The sequence below is a fragment of the Procambarus clarkii genome, chromosome 28 (assembly GCF_040958095.1).
Source record: "Procambarus clarkii isolate CNS0578487 chromosome 28, FALCON_Pclarkii_2.0, whole genome shotgun sequence".
Lineage (NCBI taxonomy): Eukaryota > Metazoa > Arthropoda > Malacostraca > Decapoda > Cambaridae > Procambarus > Procambarus clarkii.
In genome coordinates this window covers 5,711,969-5,721,649 of record NC_091177.1, presented here as the reverse complement: position 1 = coordinate 5,721,649, position 9,681 = coordinate 5,711,969, and positions in this window count along the sequence as shown.

Here is a 9,681-nt window from a genome sequence, read left to right as displayed (position 1 = left end):
CCGGGCCGCGGGGACACTAAAGCCCCGAAATCATCTCAAGATATTCTCAAGATAACCTCAAGAGGTAAGTCAGGTGAATATGAAGAGGAACATGCCTAGCCAATATGACTACATAACACTTGGAAGGAATATGAGGATACGAATAGGACTTGGGCTGTGAATAAGGATAGAGGGGAAAGGACGTTCTCTGAACACTTGGAGCATCACAAAATTCTCATACTGTTCAAATCACTTGTGTTTTCTAGTCTTCAGCACTGCTCTCTTCCCCCATTACAAATCAGGAGAGTTTTTTGAAACAGAAGGTAAACAGAGAACACATACGGGCACGATAAAGCACCTAAATTATTCAGCCCCCTCCTCCTGTTTTGGTAGTACATATAGTAACGATGAGGATATATATATATATATATATATATATATATATATATATATATATATATATATATATATATATATATATATATATATATATATATATCAATCTTTGGACAACACCCACCAGTCGGACTCGAACCCAGAAAGCACAACTACCTTCCAGTAGCTGCCATAACTAGTATGCTTTAACCCACTACACCATCAGACCCTACAAAAGAAGTAGAGACTTCGAGATATATATATATACATCCCAAATATCTCCACTTCCCGAGGGCACCAGATGAGTGTGGGGTTAGTCTGCATTTTTCGTCAAGCCACTGTCAATGTGAGAGAACTCGTGTCCAGCTTATAAGCCTATACTTGCATAAATATTTGGGATGTATATATATATATCTCGAAGTCTCTATTTCTTTTGTAGGGTCTGATGGTGTAGTGGGTTAAAGCATACTAGTTATGGCAGCTACTGGAAGGTAGTTGTGCTTTCTGGGTTCGAGTCCCACTGGTGGGTGTTGTCCAAAGATTGTTAATCTTCACTTGTGGTTTATGCAAGTATAGGCTTATATATATATATATATATATATATATATATATATATATATATATATATATATATATATATATATATATATATTTATATATATATATATATATATATATATATATATATATATATATATATATATATATATATATATATATATATATATACCGACGTACAACGAAATTAGAACGTAGAAATCTGAACAACTGAGTTGGACAAACCGAAAAACTATTTTTTACATGTGTTGCTTTGACAAATTAACCTATCCTAGGTTAATACACTGTATCTGAGGCCAAATATAGTACATATGTGTGCTATACTAGGCCTAGGAATATTTAAGTATGTGTTATAGCTTTATTTATTGTAAAATAATTCCTTACTAGTCAGCATATTACTATCTAAAATCTAAGAACGTTCGAATTCTGACTATTGACGATCATCACAATAGGCACATCTAAACAGAAGGATGGGTTGAATTATTGGGACGGTCTCAGAGCAATCAGAATGTACTCTTCAGAAAGGAGACGAGAGGGACAGATCACATAATGTATATACGGGAAAGATACTGGAAGACCAGGTTTCTAACATTCGCGGTCAATAACGACACAAAGGCTTGGTAGAGAGTGTACAAAAGACCAATCAGAGAACACTACACGAACACCAGAGGTCCCGGTTCTTTAATATCAAAGATATTTAAGAAATACTTCTAGATCAAAACTGGACATGTTCATAAAACAGCTAAATAAGTTACAGCAGGAAGTGTTGCACTACCGAGGTTGTGTGGATGTTGGCCTGTGGGCCGCTCTAAGCACCAGCCTGTGGGCCGCTCCAAGCACCAGCCTGTGGGCCGCTCCAAGCACCAGCCTGTGGGCCGCTCCAAGCACCAGCCTGTGGGCCGCTCCAAGCACCAGCCTGTGGGCCGCTCCAAGCACCAGCCTGTGGGCCGCTCCAAGCACAAGTCAAGCCTGACACCCCCCCCCCCGTCTCTCTCTCCTCCATGCCTGGCTTGGGTCGTAGAAGAACCCTCAGAACCCACACCAGGTATACTCCAGGTACAGCAAAAGGAACAGATCCCTTGCAGAGGCGGTTGTCAAGCACACAGTCAAGCTGCCGGAGTCTTTTCTGTTAGAGAGAGCAAGTATGCAGGAAATAAGTGGGAAGGGGGAGAGGAAGGTAGGGGGGAGGAGGGAATTTATCTCTGCTCCGTGCTTCAAGTAAACTGCTCAGAGTGAATACTTCTGACTGCTTATTATTCCACTCGAGCGCTGGGCGCCTCACTAAACTGACAGGCAACTGACATCACCACGGCAAGCCCTATGGGTAAGTATTTTAGATGACGAAAATGAGCGCACCTCTTTGTCAGGGTTTTCTCAAGCATAACAGAATACACCCGGGACAGCTTTGTCTCTCCAGAGCATAAAAAAATACACCCAGAACATGACAACCTCTTGAAGACATAAAGAAATACACCCAGAACATCACTCCCTAAAGCATGAAGAAATACACCCAGAACATCACTCCCTAAAGCATGAAGAAATACACCCAGAACATCACTCCCTCCCTAAATACACCCAGAACATCACTCCCTCCCTAAAGCATAAAGAAATACACCCAGAACATCACTCCCTCCCTAAAGCATGAAGAAATACACCCAGAACATCACTCCCTCCCTAAAGCATGAAGAAATACACCCAGAACATCACTCCCTCCCTAAATACACCCAGAACATCACTCCCTCCCTAAAGCATGAAGAAATACACCCAGAACATCACACCCTCTCTAAAGCATGAAGAAATACACCCAGAACATCACACCCTCTCTAAAGCATGAAGAAATACACCCAGAACATCACTCCCACCTTAAAGCATAAAAAAATATAACCAGAACATCACTCCCTCCCTAAAGCATGAAAAAATACACCCAGAACATCACTCCTTCCCTAAAGTATTAAGAAATACACCCAGAACATCACTCCCTCTCTAAAGCATAAAGAAATACACCCAGAACATCACTCCCTCCCTAAAGCATAAGGAAATACACCCAGAACATCACTCCCTCCCTAAAGCATAAGGAAATACACCCAGAACATCACTCCCTCCCTAAAGTATTAAGAAATACACCCAGAACATCACTCCCTCCCTAAAGCATGAAGAAATACACCCAGAACATCACTCCCTCCCTAAAGTATTAAGAAATACACCCAGAACATCACTCCCTCCTTAAAGCATAAGGAAATACACTCAGAACATCACTCCCTCCCTAAAGTATTAAGAAATACACCCAGAACATCACTCCCTCCCTAAAGCATGAAGAAATACACCCAGAACATCACTCCCTCCCTAAAGCATGAAGAAATACACCCAGAACATCACTCCCTCTCCAAAAGCCGCACTCGATCGTGCAGGCATTTACATAATTGGATAATTCGAAATTATATATAAGATCAAATAATATATTTTAATGAGTGTTATCGGTGCTACTGGCCTGTAGCTATTAAAACTAGCAAGGAAATATAGCTATTAAAACTAGTATGAAAGTATATAGCTTCGTATGCGATAGGCACGTTTCCCCAGGAGGCCAATAGATGTAAATCACAGGTATACACTAAACTTGTGTATACTATACAGACATGCTATTAAACCTGTGTATACCATACAGTTATTCTACTAAATTTATATACGTACCACATAGGTACACTAAACTTGGGTACATATTTTAATGAATATTTGAGTATACAAATTTTCGCAGATGAGTATGTTATATTCTACTGTGAAAATACTCAACTGTATAACATACATGTATTTAACATATATTAAGTTGAGTATGTTATACTCAACTACGCTAATCTTTTGTATATACCATACAGGGAATATTTGCACTGAACTTGGGTATACCACGTAGAGAAAATGTATGCTAATCAAGGGAAGGGGGGGGGGATAAACCAGGGAAAAGCGCCAATCCATGACGACTATATAGCACTGGAAAGGGGTCAGGATAAGGGTTTGAGATGGGACGGGAGGGAAGGGAATGGTGTCCAACCACTTGGACGGTCGGGGATTGAACGCCGACCTGCTTGAAGCGAGACCGTCGCTCTACCGTCCATCCCAAGTGGTTGGACGGCTAATCTAGGGAATATCATACTGAGATAGTTTGCAGTAAACTTGGGAATACCACGCATGGCATATACATCAAACAATATAATACTATCAGAGGAGTCCAATTACAGGTTTCTTAATCATCAACAAGTACAAAAGCAGTGGGAACAATATATTTATTTTAATATATTATATTTTTTATTCATTATTCCTAAGCTAAAGATAAAATCGCGAATAATCTATTACACATTTTATTAGGTATTAATCTTCTGACTAAAATAATCCCTTCAAACAATATTGTAAACGAATTTTAAGTGTAAAATAAATTAATTTATTAATAAGGCTTATTTTTATTACAAAATAAATGCAGTTGTGTATAATTGCAAAGTTTAGTTGCAAGGATTTGCGATATAAAAAATTATTTTCTACTTACCTTATAAATGAGTTGAAAAGGATATCATTGAGCAGTCTCCTCCCGCTGGATGATTCGCTTGGAGGACATTAGCATCATTGTGTCACGATGGTCCAAAACAATTTCAATTTTGAATTGTAATCTTTTACGTGTGTGTGTGCGTGCGTGAGTCGGAGAGCGTTTGCGTGTGTGAGTGCAGCAGCTTGTTCATGGTCTATGCAAGTTTCCCCTCACACGTGGTCCAGGTCCGCCAGCCCCACATCCGGAGGGAAGGGAAGGCATCCGCTCAACCCAAGCAGCAGCAGCAGCAGCAGCAGCAGCAGCAGCAGCAGCAGCAGCAGCAGCAGCAGCAGCGACTAAGGCAAGGTAATCCTGTATTGATACTGCTCCCTCGAACCCATTGTTGATGTGACGACTCATATTGAATTTTGTAACTAGCTCATCAAGATTGTAACTTGCTTAGCTAAATGAATTGTGGGGTTCAGTCCCTGAGCCCATTATGTGCCTCTGTAACCCTTTCCACTACCGCCCACAAGATGGGTATGGGGTGCATAATAAATGAACTAAACTAACTAACTAACTCTCTCGATCATAATACCACGGCTTGACGCCCGGCCCCATACACACACACATGAAAATCAGGAAAGTACATATATATGATATTTCACTCATTCCATCTCTCTGTAAACATTACCACAAGGCAGTAAGAGTGATGACAGAGATGCCAGAGTGAAGAGCCGTTGCGAGTGGAGTATCACAAGGGCCGGTTCTAGGGCCCATTCTGTTTCTAATATATATCAATTAACTGACAGAGGAAATTGGCTCCTTCGTAGCAATGCCTGCAGATAATGCAAAACTAACGAGTCAGGATAGGAATAGACTGTATAAAATGCATTGCGACAGGAATTGGATACAATCCAGAAGTGGTCCGAGAAATGGCTGCTAGAATTTAACGCATCCAAATGCAAAGTTATGACGATTGGAAACACGAATGCGAAAACCAGTACAGAGGTATAGGATGCAGGGAAGATCTTCTTGAGGTTTTTTGAGATGATTTCGGGGCTTTTAGTGTCCCCGCGGCCCGGTCCTCGACCAGGCCTCCACCCCCAGGAAGCAGCCCGTGACAGCTGACTAACACCTAGGTACCTATTTTACTGCTAGGTAACAGGGGCATAGGGTGAAAGAAACTCTGCCCATTGTTTCTCGCCGGCGCCTGGGATCGAACCCAGTACCACAGGATCACAAGTCCAGCGTGCTGTGCGCTCGGCCGACCGGCTCCCTTATAGATAGATGATAGATGCAAAAATGCAAAAAGATGCAAAAAAGATAGATGCAAAAATACCAACATTTTCAACACTCGAGAGAGATTTCCCTTCACTACTCAATATTAATACAACTTTCCAAGTGATCGAAAGTAGCATTGAAATACTCGCAGCAACTCAACTTATGAAATTTGGAGAGTTACTTCTTAAACCTCCTTCTCAGGTGAAGAACAACGTAAGACATATAGAGAAAAAATCGTGCTAGAATCCTTATCAATGACAGGAAGACGCGAAACTAACATTTTCTGTTGCATAAAATAATACACACAAAAAAAGGCATTAAATGATATAATTTCTGGTATATCCCTCGAGGGGCTCGTTCTTCACGTCCTGCTATTTCACGAAACAATTATTGACATTTTTATACCTGTCTTTACGAGGAAAATTTAATTACATTAAAAATGATATGTTACTGACATAATACGAATGAAACGAATGATAACGAACAAGTATCATATATAATTACTATTTGCATACTTTTTTTGTCTGAAAGCGAGTTTTTGGGGGAGTAAGTAGGGGGGGGGGGAGTGGGGGGGGGGGGGGGACGGGGTGGGGGCAGAGTCCTTCATCCTGTCAGTGAATATACCAATTCTAACGAAAATGACAACTAATGAAAATAATGTTAATGTTAAAATTTAATATCATACAAGTAATAACAATAATAATGAGTGATGTAATAATAGCAGAAATTGGCCCCAGAGATAATTAATAATTATATATATATTATATATATATATATATATATATATATATATATATATATATATATATATATATATATACATATATATATATATATATATATATATATATATATATATATATATATATATATATATATATATATATGCTCCCAGCACCCCATGCTCGTCTAGGTATACAGCAAGACTAATAGAATTAAAGACGAAAGACTTATTTTAGTTTCCTAAATGTTACTACTGCTCGGCTTAGACTCGGTTACAAGTATGTTTAGGAATTCTCCTTACCTGCTGATGTAGACCTGACCAAATGTAAACTGCGTCAACAAAAATTATTCGCACCACTCCTCCGTCACTATGTGATGGAGTGCGAAATTATACGTGAATTCAGAGATAATTCTATAACCAATGTTCCAACGATGTGTAAATATTTCATTCAAAATCATCTGCTATCAGGGATTTTAGCCAAATATCCCCCAGTTTGCTAACTGTAAATATGGGTGATTGTAACCTATCCACCGCAGTCCTTTTATAAGTTAAGGAACATGTTTTGTGGGGTTGCCATCTTGAAAACTCAAGCTGGTATGTAGTTAAACCTCTCACCGGTAGATAAAATTATCGGCAATTATATTTATCAATATATTATTATTGCATTGTGTGTGTGTGTGTACTCACCTAGTTGTACTCGCCTAGTTGTGCTTGCGGGGGTTGAGCTCTGGCTCTTTGGTCCTGCCTCTCAACCGTCAATCAACTGGTGTACAGGTTCCTGAGCCTACTGAGCTATATCATATCTACACTTGAAACTGTGTATGGAGTCAGCCTCCACCACATTACTGAGTAATGCATTCCGTCTGTCATTCTATCTGTGTGTGCGTGTGTGTGTGTGCGTGTGTGTGTGTGTGTGTGTGTGTGTGTGTGTGTGTGTGTGTGTGTGTGTGTGTGTGTGTGTGTGTGTGTGTGTGTGTGTGTGTGTGTGTGTGTGTGTGAGAGTGTTTGTATGTACTCGCCTATTTGTGCTTGCGGGGTTGGAACTCTGGCTCTTTGGTCCCGCCTCTCATCTGTCAATCAACTGGAGGAACAAGTCTTGTGTGTGTGGGGGGGGGGGGGATAGCTTAGTTCTTGGGCCCGCCTCTTTATTTGCGGAGGCGGTGTCTTTTGCATCACGACTCATCCTCATCTTGTTTGTTTGTCATAAGTAATTATGAAGCGTTGACTGCACGGAACTCCTCCTCCCCCTCCTTCTCTTCCCCCAGTTCGCATCCCGCCTTCATACCCCATATACCCGTACGTGTACCTGCTTTATACTTGACAGCATGTATGGACGTTCGCGCGTATGTAGTTTTATACATATGTATGGATCATCCCCCAAGCTGAAGCATCCATTACTTCGCCCCTACACACACACTCGCCCCCAACCCACCCAAACCTCAGGATAAATATATAGTCCAAATAATGATATCAAAGTCATTTACATAAAACTCTCCCCTCCCCCCCCCCCCCCCGCCCCCTTCCCCACTTCAACCCACAACGCCATAGCTGTCCCATTTCCACCCCCTCCCTCCCTTCCAGCCCTTCCACCCCTACCCCCACCCCTACCCAAAGCAATCCCGTTTCTCAAGACTTACTACAAGCTATCTAGTTCAAACTTAGTACTACAAGCTATCTAGTTCAAACTTAGTACTACAAGCTATCTAGTTCAAACTTAGTACTACAAGCCATCTAGTTCAAACTTTGTACTACAAGCCATCTAGTTCAAACTTAGTACTACAAGCTATCTAGTTCAAACTGTGTACTACAAGCCATCTAATTCAAACTTAGTACTACAAGCCATCTAGTTTAAGCTTAGTACTACAAGCCATCTAGTTCAAACTGTGTACTACAAGCCATCTACTTCAAACTTAGTACTACAAGCCATCTAGTTCAAACTTAGTACTACAAGCCATCTAGTTTAAGCTTAGTACTACAACCCCCTCCAATCCTCTCCTATCTACTCCAAGCTTAGTTCAACATCTAATCCAATCCCAAGATCATAACCAGTCCCCTCTCTCCAATTACAGATTGGAAATGCCATCTATCAAAGCTCACTGTACCTCAAGGACAGTATTGCACCCCCCTTTTCCCCTTGTCTATTTCAGGCTTAATATTGCAACTTCCCAAGCTAGTGCATACTTGCAACCAAACGATATCAACACCTACAGCACCTCCCTCCCCCCACCCTCGTCCTAAACTCCCCTACCCCCCCCCCTCGTCCTAAACTCCCCCTACCCCCCCCCCCTCGTCCTAAACTCCCCTACCCCCACCATACAAAGAGACCGAACACAAATATTACCTGTGACATTTCATATCTCCAATGGCATAAAAAGGTGTAATTACTCTAGCCAATATTGGCATTATTCTTTATTGTACTCCCACCCGCCATTGACTAAAGAGGGGATACTCCTTTTATCATTAAAAAAAAAGGTAACTGAAAATATTGGAAAATGCGATTCGGTTCAGATAAGATTCTTATCATTGTTTCTGCCCAGAGTTAGGGGGGTAGGGGGTGGGGGTAGGAGGGGGTTGTGGCGGAGGGGTGTTGGGGTGAGGAGGGAGGGAATGGGGGAGGGGAGGTGGTTATAACTGGGAGCGTTTTTTTTTTTTCATGATGGTGGAGCAGCTGGTTGGGCTACACTGTGGGTGTGTGGTGGGGGCTACACTGTGGGTATGTGATGGGGCTACACTGTGGGTATGTGGTGGGGGCTACACTGTGGGTGTGTGGTGGGGGCTACACTGTGGGTGTGTGGTGGGGGCTACACTGTGGGTGTGTGGTGGGGGCTACACTGTGGGTGTGTGGTGGGGGCTACACTGTGTGTGGTGGTGGCTACACTGTGGGTGTGTGGTGGGGGCTACACGGTGTGTGGTGGGGCTACACTGTGTGTGGCGGGGGCTACACTGTGGGTGTGTGGTGGGAGCGCTACACTGTGAGTGTGTGGTGGGGGCTACACTGTGGGTGTGTGGTGTTGGGGGCTACACTGTGGGTGTGTGGTGGGGGCTACACTGTGGGTGTGTGGTGGAAGCGCCACACTGTGGGTGTGTGGTGTGGGCTACACTGTGGGTGTGTGGTGGTGGGCTACACTGTGGGTGTGTGGTGGGGGCTACACTGTGGGCATGTGGTGGGGGCTACACTGTGGGTGTGTGGTGGGGGCTACACTGTGGGTGTGTGGTGTGGGGCTACACTGTGGGTGTGTGGTGGGGGCTA